At 34.7% G+C, this 15837-nt stretch overlaps 1 long non-coding RNA gene across 12 annotated transcripts in view; it reads left to right on the top strand.

Annotated features, from left to right (window-relative positions):
* Window positions 1-15837, top strand: part of LOC144580716 (uncharacterized) — a 611731-nt gene that overhangs the window by 136119 nt on the left and 459775 nt on the right. For 10 of the 12 annotated variants that reach the window (XR_013530719.1, XR_013530725.1, XR_013530726.1 and 7 more), the window contains one exon: window positions 1266-1344. The exons of the other annotated variants lie outside the window; for them this stretch is intronic. This is a non-coding gene — a long non-coding RNA (uncharacterized LOC144580716). The remainder of the gene's footprint in view (window positions 1-1265; window positions 1345-15837) is intronic. 12 annotated transcript variants of the gene reach the window in all.

The raw sequence follows: 15837 nt of genomic DNA on the forward strand, positions 1-15837 counted from the left end.
CTTCGCTATATTTCACTGTATGTTTCTACCACAATATGTTTCTTGATCCACCAGCTGAAGGACATATGGATTGTTTCCAGTTTTCAGCAACTATAAAAAAGAGTAGCTCTAAGCAATTGTGTTCACATCTTTTTGTGGTTATATATTTTCATTTCTCTTGAGTAAATACCTGAGAGTGGAATTGCTAGGTTATATGCTGAGTCAAACTGTTTTCTTAAGTAGTTGTACCATTTTGCATTCTCAGCAGCAATGGATGAGAATGTCGTTTCTTCAACATCCTCACTAGCAGTTGGTATGGTGAATATTTCTTCTCTATGTTTCTTCCTGTTTTTAGATATTCTGCTGGTATGTAGTGATATCTCATTGTAGTTTTAATTTGTATTTACCTAATGACTAATCATTTTGAGTTATTTTCCATCTATATATATTCTTTGGCTGTCCAAATTCTTTGCTCATGTGTAAAATTTGGTTGTTTCTTTCATTATTGCATTGTAAGAGTTATTTTTATATTCTGGATAAAGCCTTTTTTTAAATCAGATATATGCTTTATAAATATTTTCTTCATTCTGTTTCTATGTCTTCTTTTCTTTTACAGAACAGAAATTTTCAATTTTGATAATGTCAAATTTACCTATTTTTAATTTTAAAGTCCATGCTTTTTGTGTGAAAGCTAAAAAATATTTGCCTAACCCATGGTCACCAAAATTTTCTCCTAAATTTTCTTCTGGAAGTTTTATAGTTCTAACTCTTGTGTTTAAGTCTATGATTCTTCTGCTTTGGATTAATTTTTATATACAGTGTGAAATAAGACTGGAGCTTCTGTTTAAAGACTATGTTTCCTTGATAACTGAATGAAATCTTCAGTATTCCTAGCGCACACACACACGAGGTAACTATGTGAGATAATGGATATGTTAGCTAGATTGTGGTAATCATTTCACAATGTCCATATGTATGCCAAAGAAGCACATAGCATATTTTGAATTTATAAAATATTTCTCAATTATACCTCAATAAAGCTGAAAAATAAAGACTATACATTTTCTATAGAATTTTCTTGACAATTTTGTTGGAAATAATTTGCATATGTGTGTGTTTTTCTCTATTCTGTTCCTCAATTTAGTCTCCAGTAAGGCACTGTTTTGATTACTATTGTTTACTAGAATGTCTTGAAACCTATTCTTGTAAGTTCTTCAGCTTTGTTCTTTACTTTCAAAATTGTTTTGGATTTCTAAAATTCCTTTGCCTTTCCATATTAATTTTAGAATCATCTCCTCAATTTCTACATAGAATCTCCTGACATTCTGATTGAGATTGCAGTGACTCTATAGACCCACTTTGAAGGTATTGACATCTTACCAATAATGAATTTTCTAATCCATAAACATGACTTTTTAATGTATTTACTTAGGTCTTCTTTAATATTTATCAGCAATACTTTGTAGATTTCAGTGTATAGTTCTCACATATATTCTGACCAATTTATTCCTAAGTATTTCATGTTTTGATGCTATTGTAAATGGTATTATTTCTTCCAGTTTTCAACCGTTGGGTAAATGTACCTATAAAGCTTTTGCGGACACTCACTTTGACCTTCTAGTTTCTGTTAGGCAGAGAGATCAGGGTTTTATTTTGTCACATGATTAAATCTTAGAAACAAAGCAAAATAAGAAATAATATTCAGTTATGACCTGTTTTTATGCTTTTATTCTTTTTATTTATCTAGTAACAAACACCTTTCAAGAATAGCTAGGAATTGCTAACTCATTTCTTCATGTGGCCAGGAGAAGTATTTACTTTTCCCCTTAATTGACGTGCCAGACAGTTGTGCTGTGGTCAGGCTATAGCCTGTAAGACACGTGAAGTGGGCAGATCACCAGTTGGAAAAGTCAGTGGTTAAAATTTAGAATTATTGGTTAAATGTATGTGAAATATATATAGGAAAGGGAGGATGAGAATATTGAAAGTGTTCTGAACATTATTGATATAGTGATGTTGATATTTATTATATGGAAAAATATACAGGTATGTATTTTATTGTTTGACTATTTTTCCGTGAGAATAGCAGTATATTTAAATTTGAATGTAATGAACTAAAAAACTGTAAGTGTGTGCTTATAATAATATAGCACTTTATTTCTGCTTTTCTAAAATGTTGATGGAGAACATGTGGCTTACACAAAATATTTGTTTGTAATTACTGTGTGCTGTGGTGACCACAGTGGTATCAGTGATCACACAGAAACAAAGGCAAACGTGCTGAGGAAGGATCAGTGACCACTTACAAGTTAGTGGTAATATTAAGAATGTGCCTGATGATTGTGATTTAATTTGCAGCTGCAACTGATATTTCTACATATCGCTTTGTGAAATATCATTTAGCATTTGGATAAAATGACCATTTATGATGGCTTTAATTCACTTTTTAGTTCCAGATTTTCCTGTGCATGTATGAAAACTGAAGCAGTAGCTGTGAATATATTTGCTGCATTCACAGAATACCACCAATTATTAAGTGATGCCAGGTTTATATTAATATGTTTGGATCCTTTAAACAGAAAACTAGTTAATTCCAGTAATAGGTCCATCTTTTTTTCTATCCAGTTTATAAACTCAAAGTAAATGCTTTTGATGTTCATTCTGTCAAATGTGAAATATCTGATATTATGGTGGATGCTTAAAAAATTTGGTTAAAACATTCAAGATTAAAAATAAAATAATTTGGTTTTGCTTCATTTCTACAAATTTGGGTTTTATTTGGTTTTGCTGCATTACCATGAATGGTGGAATGCAGCATCATTGTGAAACAATATAGTCCCTAAATTGAGTGAACTTGGAGCAATGAGCTTGGTCTTCATTGTGGTGAGCATATCATATATCATTGTTTCTATTCTATTAATGGTAATAGAAGCAATAGTAGTCAAAATTTCTATACTTTTAAATATATACATAGTTTATAGTAATTGAATATAAAATGTTTATATGGGAAGCTTCTTTCAATAAGAGCAAAAAATAGTTTTAGCTGACAGATGCGCTTTTCATTTTTGCTGCCCACCATCAATCAGATATAAGATATGTTGTAGGCTCTGAAGACTTTGGAAACAAATCTAAATTCCCTACCATGATATTGAGTTATTTTTGAAAATGAGTCATCTAAAATTTTTATTACATTTTATTCAAAATCAGTAGGACCTATTTAATCAATGCATTTATGAATGAATGGAGTACCAAAACACATTAGCTTTTAATGCTTTTATGCAAGTGTTCAAAACAAAACTTATGAAAAGGAAACTGTTGTAGTGCATCCCCACAAAAGCGGGGTAAGATTGGAACAAATTAAATATTATTTCTCAAATGGTTTATAATATTTAAATTTGAAGTTATATAACTGCACTTTAAAATATCTCAGATGAGACTAATCATGATGTCTCACACCTGCAATTCCAGCACTTTGGGAGGCTGAGGCAGGAAGATTGTTTGAGTCCAGGAGTTTGAGAATAGTGAGACCCCTGTCTCTACAAAAAATACAGAAAGAAAAAATTAGCTCATGTGGTGGTACATGCCTGTGGTCCCAGCTACTCAGGAGGTTGGGGTAGGAGGATCACTTGAGCCCATGTCAAAGTTGCAGTAAGCAGTGATGGTGCTACTGCACTCAGCCTGGGTGACAGAATAAAATGCGGTCTCAAAAAACAAAACAAAACAAATCTCAAATTGTGGGAATTTTTTTTTGAGGGAGCTCCTATTTTCAATTGAATAAATTTATATCCGGTACTGGAAAAAATTGAGTTTGAATAGTTTTGTGAGTTTTCAACACTTATATTTGGTGAAAGTTTTGTAAAAATTAGAGAAGACATTTGAAGTTTTCTATTTTGTACAAATGGTGGTAAAGAAGGGTATTTGGAATGGAGGCAAAAAGCTAGTCAGCAGTTATAAGTACATTGGGCTTAAGTATTTACAAAGCTTGACATGAAAACATTAGAAATGAGGATATTCTCCATTTCACAGAGTTTATTCTACTCACCTTGGAACTTGGAGTATGATTTCTTATTTAAAAGCATTACAATCTACAGAGAAGAGTCAATTAAAATTTTTCACAATTTCGTATGATATTCACTGTAAAATGCAAATTTGAAAAAATTAAAAGAAAATTTATTACTTATAAAATGATATGTTTATTATATATATTATATTTTAATATAATAAGATTTTGCTATTGTAATCTTATTATTATGTAAGATTATACTGAAAAAAGTACACTTTAGAAAAAGACCCATGGCATGATATGAGAGATATATGAAGCATAAACAATTACTCTTTTTATGCTATTTTTAAATTTTCAGGTTATTAATACAAACAAATGTGCATAAATAAAACGTGTATGTTTATTATATTTTTATTTTTAAAAGAAATTGTATTCATTTTCTTTAAGTAGTTTTTGAATATAACTATTTTACAGGTCTAAAAATATAATGAGACAAACTTGTTAGTCAACAAATATACATCTTTCAAAAAGTGTATTTTTAAAAAACTTAGCTTTGCTTTTGCTTCCCCAGTTTTCTCAATTTGAATGATAAATTATATGGTCACCCAATCATCAGTTTAATTCTCCAACAATTGCCATTAGCAAATTGTATGAGCAAATTCTCTTACCAAACATCTATATCTATATTTAAGAAAGTAATTCAAGTGTAATTCTTCACTACAGGATTCCTCTTTTACTTAACTATTTCATACTCTCTGCTAGGAGGTTTATGTTAATATAAGGTTAGCAAACTAACACAGGAAAAGAAAACCAAATGCTGAATGTTCTCACTTACAAGTGGGAGCTAAATGATGAGAACACGAATACATAGAGGGGAACAACACACACTGAGGGCTGCTGGAAGGTGGAGCATGAGAAGAGGGAGAGGATCAGAAAAAAACTACTAATGGGTTCTAGGCTTAAACACCTGCGTGATGAAATAATCTGTACAACAAATCTTCATGACATAAGTTTACCTGTATAACAAACCTGTACATGTATAAAAGTTAAAAAAAGACAAAAATATTACTAATATTTTGTTAAAATATATCACGTTTACATGATGAATATTCAAAGTATAGAATCTATGTAATATATTAATCCTTGTCTTGTCCATGCCCTTTCTATTCTATTTTTTCCTGATTTCATTATGTTTTATATCATTGTTACGATTATTTATATTATGTTGTACAGGGGTCACCAAACTTGGGCCTGCATGCTAAATCTAGCCCCTTGCCTATTTTTGTAAAAAAAAAAAAAAGTTTCATTAGAGCACAGCCATGCCATTTATTTACATAGTGTTTGTGGTTACTTTCACAACAGTATTATTTTTAGCTGTGATAGAGTCTGACAGCCCATAAAGCCAAAATACTTACTATCTGCATATTTAGAGAAAATGTTTGGCAAGTGTAATACAAGGAGAAAGGGTGCTAAAAATTATTCTAAGGAGACTTTAGTCAATGGAAACACCTTCTATCTGCTAGAGTAGAAGAGTCTGGGGCATGGTGTTGTAGAGTCATCATTTAGCTACATAGTATCACAAGCCAATAAGAAAAAAGTCCATAGCTTTTCCCTCACTCTGAGTATTTCTTAGCAGAAAGTAGTATGGGCTGGCTTCACCTCAGATTTAGAAGAAATGATAATTGTGCATCAATTATTTAAAAAAATCTAATGAAAAGTTGTGATTTATTTTAGTAAGTTAATATAAGATGTATATAATTAAGCATATTTTTATTTGACTTGAACACTGAATTTGTTTTGGCTTATGATCTGTTTTCATGATATTGGCAATTAACATCTGTTAAAAACAAGATAAGGCTGGGTGTGGTGGCTCACACCCGTAATTTCAGCACTTTGGGTGGCCAAGGTGGGAGTATCACTTGAAGTCAGGAGTTCATGACAGCCGGACCAACATGGTAAAACCCTGTCTTCACTGAAAATATTAAAAAAGAATTAGCTGGGTGTGGTGGTGTGTGCCCTGGCTACTCAGGAAGCTAAGGCAGGAGAATCTCTTGAGCCCGGGAGGTGGAGGTTGTAGTGAGCCGAGATCACAGCACTACAGTCCAGCTTGAGTGACAGAGTGAGACTCTGTCTTAAAAACAAACAAACAAACAACAACAACAAAACAAAATAAGATTCAGCAATGTCACTGAAGGAAGAAGCTTCTAAACATTATTTCAGCACAACTCTTCCACATCCCTACCACATAGTCTCTCCATAAGTGTATGCACACTTAATGCACATGCTGGGGACACACACACTGCTGTAGACTGAATGTTTGTATGCTCTCAAAATTCCCAAGTTGAAACTTTAATTCTGAATGTGATCGTATTTGGAGGTGGGGCATTTGTAAGGTAATTAGGTCATGAGGGTGGTGCCCTCATGATGGAATTAGTGCCCTTATAAGAAGAGACAGTAGAGATATTTCTTTTCCCCCCATCTCTCCATGTGAGGATACAATGAGAAGATTGCTTTCAGCAAGCCAGTAAGAGTGCACTTGCTAAACACTGAATCTGCTAGCACCTTGATCTTGAATTTCTCAGCCTCCAGAACTGGGAGAAATAAATTTTTGTTTAAGCTACCTAGTCCATGGTACACACTATTGTAATTATGGGTGTATGTAGGCATGTACTTATTGTCTATAACATGTTGTGTTGTACATATTATACTGCAAGCTATTTTGTTCAACTAATGTGATGGGTTTTTCATAAAAATAAATTCTATGGTCCTAATGTTTTTCCACTTTATGCATAAGCCACAGTTAATTTAATCTGTTTCCTAATTCGAGAAACTTTGATTCAATGTTTTACTATTATAAGCATGCTGCAATTACTATCTTATATTTAATTCATTTCTTGTGTAATTTCTAGAAGTGAAGTTTATGAAACAAAGAATATCCATACAGAATTAATTTATTTTTTATTGCTCAGTAGCATTCCATTGAGGCTAAACCACAATTTGCTTATTCATTATCTTGTTCATGGACATTTGCATTGTTTTAGTGTTTAGCAATTGCAAATCAGGCTACTGTAAACATTCTTGAGTAAATCGTTTTGTAGCTATATGTTTTCATTTCTCTTGAGTAAATACATAAGAGCTGAAGTGCTGGGTTATAAGGTAGGCTTATGTTTAATGTATCAAAAACTGTCAACAGTCCACCAGAATGGTTGCATCATTTACATTCTCAGCAGCAAAGAAGAAGAATGCCGGTTTCCTCACCAAATTTTTTTTTTTTTTTTTTTTTTTTTTTTTTAGCTATTATAGTGTTTGATGTCCTATGTTGTGCTTTTAATTTGCTTAGTCTTGGTGACTAATGATGTTGAATATAATTTCCTGTTTTTCTTAGCTAATTTAATACCTTTTTGTTGTCAAGTGTCTGTTTGAGTCTTCTATCCAATGTATGTATGTATGTATGTACATATGTATGTATGTATGTATGTATGTACGTACATACGTATGTATTGAGATGAAGTTTGGCTCTTTTTTCCCAGGCTGGAGTGCAATGATACGATATCGGCTCACTGCAACTTCCGCCTCCCAGGTTCAAGCAATTCTACTGCCTCACCCACCCAAGTAGCTGAGATTACAGGCATGTGCCACCATACTTGGCAAATTTTTATATTTTTAGTAGAAACAGGTTTTCACCCCGTTGGTCAGGCTGGTCTCGGACTCCTGACCTCAGGTGATCCACCTGCCTTGGCCTCCCAAAGTGTTGGCATTTTAGGCGTGATGAGCCACCGTGCCTGGCCTGTATCCAATTTTTAAACTGGGAATTTGTGTGCAATTTTCTTGGCATTTTGTAGTAGTTCTTTATTCCATATACAAGTTCTTTGTCAGATATATGTGCTGCTGCAAATATTTTTCCCACTTTCTGAATTATTTATTCATTTTCTTACTTTGTCTCTTTTTTTTTTTTTTTTTTTTTGAGACAGAGTTTCGCTCTTGTTACCCAGGCTGGAGTGCAATGGTGCTATCTCGGCTCACCGCAACCTCCACCCCCTGGGTTCAGGCAATTCTCCTGTCTCAGCCTCCTGAGTGGCTGGGATTACAGGCACACACCACCATGCCCAGCTAATTTTTTGTGTTTTTAGTAGAGACGGGGTTTCACCATGTTGACCAGGATGGTCTCAATCTCTCGACCTTGTGATCCACCCGCCTCGGCCTCCCAAAGTGCTGGGATTACAGGCTTACTTTGTCTCTTCTTATGGACAGGAATTTTTAACTTTGTTGCAGTCAAATTCATCTTTTTTTGGTATTATTTGTGCTTTTGTGTTATTTCAATCCTATCCCAATATCAAAGAAGTATTCTATATTTTTTCCAGAAACATTATGTAAAATTTTACATTTTGGTTTTATGCATTATCAAATTTTTCTATATGGATGGATGTAGGTGTTGACTATAAAAATTTCTGTTCAGCTTCTTAGTTTCTTAGTCTCTCAGTCAAATTTATTGGCACTTGCCAATGGAAGTAATTGGTTAATTGGCACTGAATGTTGAACTCTGGGTAATAAATTTATGCAAATTTCTAGTTGTTCTCAGGAGAAAACTTTATCCAAAATAAGGTCATTCAATAGAGCCACAGAAGTTATTCTTCTTGTTTTTAATATTTAAGTTTTGGGGCCAGGCATGGTGGCTCACTCCTGTAATCCCAGCACTTTGGGAGGCCGAGGTGGGTGGATCACGAGTCAAGACCATCCTGGTCAATATGGTGAAACCCCATCTCTACTTAAAATACAAAAAATTAGCTGGGCATGGTGGTGCGTGCCTATAATCCCAGCTACTCAGGAGGCTGAGGCAGGAGAATTGCCTGATCCCAGGAGGCAGAGGTTGCAGTGAGTTGAGATTGCGCCATTGCACTCCAGCCTGGGTAACAAGAGCGAAACTCCGTCTCAAAAAAAAAAAAAAAAAAAATTTAAGTTTTTCCTATATACTCAGATATTATTCTCTATTCATGGACATCCAAGATGGCTTCACTGACATATCTTGGTAAGAATAGCTAGATGGCTGGGCTTAGCTGAAACTGTCAACTAGAGTACTTACAAGTGGTCCCGCAGCATTGAACAAAACAGAAACTGCATGGAATTTCATGAGCTACTCTCAAAAGTCACTTAGCATCATGTCTGGTATATTTTATTGGTTGAAGTATTCACTAGCCTAACTCAGTTCCAGGGGAGAGTACATAGGCTCTATTTCTTAATGAGAGAAGTAGTAAAGATTTTGAATCTATGTTTAAAACTACTGCAGTCTGCCTTTGGGACACATATTTACATTTATCTGACGTGCAAAATATATTCACCCTCTTGTAATACTCAGCTCCTAGAAGCTTCATCCTATTATAGCATTGGGCTCAGGCAGGAGGTTTAGAATCTCGTATGAAATAATGTCCAAGGGTTAGTAAAGCTCTTTGAGTTCATTTCCTTGGGCATAGTTCTATGTGTTTTGAAGAATTGTGAACTTCAGAAACAATGCCTTGCTCCCCCAAGGCACACACATGTATGACACTGTAATGGTACCCACTAGACCCTTCCCTGCATAAAGGGGGTAAATGGGAGGCATGTGTCAGTCATAAAGCAATTCTTAAATTCAGCTCTGTGCGTATTGTCTTTCATGAACAAAACTCGGTCCTGCTCTCTGTGAATAATGCTCTGAAATTTTTGGCTCTGCCCTTTGAGTAATCCTTTCTTTTCCTAAAAGATAGGCAATTTTGCAACTAAGTAACATTATCAGCCTGCTCTATGCCCATAGCAATTTGGGGTTCCCGAAGTCTGTACATTTTTTATTGTCCCTATCCATTTTAGTCAAAGTTGATATACTTTCTTTGAAAAGTTTTGAGATCTCTCATGTATCAATTTATAAATCTACTCCATTAGGCAAGTGTATACACACCTGCTAAGATGAATCTGTATCTTGGCTCCCTTCTCTGTGAGCCTGCTATGGGAAGCAACTTTAGTTGTCTTAGAGGCACTGCTGTCTAGCTAAGAGGATCTAAGGTACACTCTTAACATTCTTAGAAAGCTTTCCATATAAATTAAAGTGTGTTTGAGGCACTGACTTAAATCTGTGTGCCATCTTATGAAAAGATTATATAGGCAGAACGTGGATTCCTTGAGCCTGTGTTTCATTGCAGTGTTCTGAAGGTTATCTTTCTGAAAATATTGTCTTTCTTGGAAAGATAGTCCGGGCTTTTAACATTTCCTCCAGATTTTACTCAAACATTGAACAGTTTCCTTTTTTTGGCTCATTGCACTCCCTTTTCATTTTATTATAGGTATCTAGAAGAGATCAGTTGGCATCTCCAACATTTCCTGCGAAACCTCTTTAGCTAGGTTATTTAACTTATTAGGTGTATTTCCTGTTTTCCCTGTTGTTTTAGGTGGCAGTGTTGCCAAACTTTCTTAAAATACGTAACAAGGATCTATTTTTTTTTTCCAGTTTCGTATGTTCCTTATGTTACATTCCTTATGTATCCCTTAGATATCCATGGTCAGATTGAAGACTGTTATGCTTTCATCCATTGCTTGTTCCCATTATCTATGCACATGTTATACCTTTGGTTTTACCACTTGTTTTCAAATTCTGTTCCAGTTATCTATTGTTATATATAACAAACTATCCCAAAACTTAGTGGCCTAAAATATCAGTCATTCTAACGTATCTTTCAATTTTCTGGGTGAAGCATTCAGACAGTTTGGCTGTGTGTTTCTTTGTTCAAGGTGGCTTTGAGGGAGGTGACTCCATGACATTTTCCTGGCAAAGGTGCTGGGTGGGATCATGGGCTTCAGTCACAAGTCTTGTGTCTTAAGAGGGGTGGTTGAAAGCAGAACTCAACTGGAAGCGTTGACCAGACATAGCTTCCTAAGCATGGCATTCTTACATGAAGTCCTTACATGGTCCTTAAATGAAGTCTCAGCGTTCTAGTAGTGGATGACCCATTGAAGAAGGTAAAATGTATGGTCTTTGAGTCATTTTAAAAACCGTATAAGACACATTGAGTCACTTTTGAAGGGTTTTTCGTGTCTCAATCTCCTTCAGCTTTTAAAGTACTGTATTGGTCAAAGCTGTCACAAGCCTGCTGTGATTAAAGATATCTCATAGAGTCCCATATTTCAGTGGGAGGATAGTTAAAGAATTTGCTTACCACATTTAAACCCGGATCCATTAGGATCAATCCTGCTTGTTTTGTTTGTTTGTTTGAGCTTACTTGCTTCTCTGAAAATGAGATCTGAGGCTGCATCTGCTGGGAACACCTTCAGTTGCTCCCAATTTTAGCATTTCTTTACATAATGGAAATTCCAGTCTCTATTTCTTCCTTCTATTATAGCGTATAAAATTGCCTCAAAATATTCAGCATTTGTATGGTAGTTATTTTGTAAAATTCCAGTAGTAATACAGATTTAGCTGTCTGCATTTCTTACTAATTTTAAGGAAATTTAAGGTAAAAAGTGATGGAAGACAGTGTATGGTCTCATGTTTTCATCTGGAACCCAAAGTACAGGTGCAATTTATAACCCATGTTTAGAAATAAAGAAATAAATTAATTTTTAAGGACACATTCAGTTTGAGGTCCTTCAGAGGTATTCATAGGAAGATATCTAATTGCTATTTAGAGTCCTGAATATATTTTATTTTGTTTATTTTTTAACAAATTGACACCAACTGTTTATTGGCAGAGAAAAAGCATAATCTTTTTTATGCCAAAAATAGCAGTTTCTGTCATATGAATAAAAGGTAGAATATATACATAATGGGAGAGCATATCAAAATCCTTCCATATAAGGCCATTAAAAAAATCCCAATTAAAAAGACGAATTTTTCAATAACCCATTAATCACAGAACAATTAAAGAGCTATATAAAAATTAAGTTTAACTACATATTGGAAGAATATTTCAATTTATTCATACATCTAACAGACCTTAAAATCAATAAAGATAATTTTTGTTAACTAGCTTAAAAAACACTGTTAAACTCATGTACTATTGGTAAAAGAGTACCTGAAGAATTCTTGCCTCAGTGTTTCCTTGCCAAAGAAGTGGAAATACATAGTCCAAAAGCTCTCTTTAAGAATGAACCACTGATGAAAACAGTATGTTTATTTTTTTAGCATATTCATGAGATGCGTCCACCTTTGTTCTTTTTGCTTAGGATTGTCTTAGCTTTACAGGCTCTTTTGTGGCTCCATATGAAATTTAAAGTAGTGTTTTCTAATTCTGTGAGGAAAGTCAAGGTAGCTTGATGGGAATAGCATTGAATCTATAAATTACTTTGGGCAGTATGGCCATTTTCATGATATTGTTCTTCCTATCCATGAGTATGGAATATTATTCCATTTGTGTCCTCTTTTATTTCCTTGAGGAGTGGTTTATAGTTCTTCTTGAAGAAGTTCTTCATGTTCCTTGTAAGTTGTATGATTTGGTTCTCTGTTTGTCTATTATTGGTGTATGGGAATGCTTATTTTTTTTGCGCTTTTATTTTGTATCCTGAGACTAGTAAAGTTGCTTATCAGCTGAAGGAGTTTTTGGGTTGAGATTATGGGGTTTTCTAAATATACAATCATGTCATCTGCAAAGAGAGATAATTTGACTTCCTCTTTTTCTGTTTGAGTACGCTTTATTTCTTTCTTTGCCTGATTGCCCTGACAAGAATTTCTAATACTGTGTTGAATAGGAGTGGTGAGAGAGGGTATCCCTGTCTTGGGCCAGTTTTCAAAGGGAATGCTTCTGAATTTTGCCCAGTCAGTATGATATTGGCTGTGGGTTTGTTATAAATAGCTCTTATTAGTTTGAGATATGTTCCATTAGTACCTACTTTATTGAGTGTTTTCAGCATGAAGCCATATTGAATTTTATCAAAGTCCTTTTCTCCATCTACTGAGATAATCATGTGTTTTTTTTATCATTGGTTCTGTTCATATGATTGGTTACGTTTATTAATTTGTGTATGTTGAACCAGCGTTGAATCCCAGGGATGAAGCCAACTTGGTCATGGTGGATAAACTTTTTAATGTGCTGCTGGATTTTATCTGCCAGTACTTTATTGAGGATTTTTGCATTGTTGTTCATCAGGGATATTGGCCTGAAATATTCTTTTTTGTTGTTACTCTGCCAGGTTTTGGTGTCACGATGATGCTGGCCTCACAAAATTAGTTAGGGAGAAGACCCTTTTTTCCTACTATTTGTAATAGTTTTAGAAGGAATGGTACCACCTCCTCTTTGTACCTTTGGTAGAATTTGGCTGTGAATCTATCTTGTCCTAGGTGTTTTTGGTTGGTAGGCTATTAATTACTGCCTCAATATCAGAACTTGTTTTTGGTCTATTCAGGGATTCAACTTCTTTCTGGTTTAGTCTTGAGAGGGTGTATATGTCCAGGAATTTATCCATTTCTTCTAGATTTCTAGTTTATTTCCATAGAGGTGTTTAGAATATTCTCTGACAGTAGTTTGTATTTCTGTGGGATCAGTGGTGATCCCCCTTTATCATTTTTTATTGTATCTATTTGATTCTTCTCTCTTCTGATTTCCATTCTTTTTGTATTTGCCGAGGAGTGTTTTACTTCCAATTGTGTGGTCAATTTTAGAATAAGTATGCCATGGTACTGAGAAGAATATATATTCTCTTGATTTGGTATGGAGAGTTCTGTAGATGTCTATTAGGTCCACTTGATCCAGAGCTGAGTTCAAGTCCTGAATATCCTTGTTAATTTTCTGTCTTGTTGATCTGTCTAATATTGACAGTGGGGTGTTAAAGTCTCCCATTATTATTGTGTGGGAGTCTTAAGTCTCTTTGTAGGTATCTAAGAACATGCTTTATGAATCTGGGTGCTCCTGTATTGGGTGCACATATATTTAGGATAGTTAGCTCTTCTTGCTGGATTGATCCCTGTATCATTATATAACACCATTCTTTTTCTTTATTGATCTTTGTTGGTTTAAAGTCTGTTTTATCAGATACTGGGATTGCAACCCCTGCTTTCTTTTTCTTTCCATTTGCTTGGTGACTCTTCCTCCATCCCTTTATTTTGAGCCTATGTGTGTCTTTACACGTGAGATGCATCTCCTGAATACAGCACACCAATAGGTCTTGACTCTATTCCATTTGCCAGTCACACTACCTGACTTCAAACTATACTACAAGGCTACAGTAATGAGAATAGCATGATACTGATACAAAAACAGATATATAGAGCAGTGGAACAGAACAGAGACCTCAGAAATAACACCACACATCTACAACCATCTGATTTTTGATGAACCTGACAAAAACAAGCAATGGGGAAAGGATTCTCTATTTAATAAGGTGTTGGGAAAACTGGCTAGCCATATGTAGAAAACTGGAACTGGACCTCTTTCTTAATAAAAAGTAACTCAAGATGGGTTAAACATTTAAATTTAAGACCTAAAACCATTAAAAAAAAACCTGGAAGAAATCCTAGGCAATATCATTCAGGACATAGGCATTGGCAAAGCCTTAATGACTAAAACACAAAAAACAATTGCAGCAAAAGCTAAAATTGACAAATGGGATCTAATTACACTAAAGAACTTCTGCACAGCAAAAGAAACTATCATCAGAGTGAACACGCAACCTATAGAATGGGAGAAAATTTTTGCAATCTATCTATCAGACAAAGGGCTAATATCCAGAATCTAGAAGGAACTTAAACAAATTTACAAGAAAAAGATGAACAACCCCTTCAAAAAGTGGGTGAGGAATATGAACAGACACTTTTCAAAAGAATACATTTACATGGCCAACAAACATGTGAGAAAAAGTTTGTCATCATTGATCATTAGAGAGATGCAAGTCAAAACCACAATAACATACCATCTCCCGCTAGTTAAAATGGTGATCATTATAAGTCAGGAAACAGCAGATGCTGGAGAGGATGTGGAGAAATAGGATTGTTTTTACACTGTTGGTGGGTGTGTAAATTAGTTCAACCATTGTGGAAGACAGTGCAATGATTCTGCAATGATCTGGAACCAAAAATACCATTTGACTCAGGAATCCTATTACTGGGTATATATCCAATGGAAAATAAATCATTCTACTATAAATACACATGTGCCGCAGTCCAGCCGAGCAGGGTCCAGGGGATCCCGAAGGTGAGCTAGGTGTTGGCGGAAGAAGGAGACAGCACGACTTGTAGGTTGTGTCAACCAAAAGATGTGTGTGTTTATTACAGGCAATTCATGGTTTTTATACTTTTAATTTTGGCAGGTGAACAGACAAAACAGGAAATTCAAACATTAACAGGGATTTGTAGTTACAGTTCTGTGCTCCAGAAAATTACATTGTACTATGACTCACCAGAATAATCAGAAGAGTTTGTTTCAAAGATGATTCCAAGGAAACGTTAGATATCTACATTCTACTGTTTTTAATTAACTTTCCTTTTTTCTTAAAGATTATTAATTTATGATTAACTTATGTTAGACATTATGCTTTCATTAACTAAATGTTAAAGAAATTATAAAACAGGTTAAGAGCTAAATATTGACCAAGTGATAGACATTGTTCTATCTTCAGGGATGAGTGGATAGTCCCTGGAGACAATAACAACAAACATTGGCAATGTATACTGTTAACTATGGTTACAGGTAAGGGTCAATGGAGTTTAGACCACAAGGTAGAGGACAGCGTGGAAATTCATGAACTTACTTTCTTTAACTGTTTTAGTGCAAATATTTTTGTTGTTTTGTTTTTGCACACCAAGGAGACCCTGTTCTAGCAAGCCCTTCCATAAATGTTCGGGAATGATAAAGGACATGGACACTGCCTGTATTAACCATTTTCTTTCCGTCCTTGTTATCTAC

This window comes from Callithrix jacchus, chromosome 2, assembly GCF_049354715.1.
Source record: "Callithrix jacchus isolate 240 chromosome 2, calJac240_pri, whole genome shotgun sequence".
Taxonomy (NCBI): domain Eukaryota; kingdom Metazoa; phylum Chordata; class Mammalia; order Primates; family Cebidae; genus Callithrix; species Callithrix jacchus.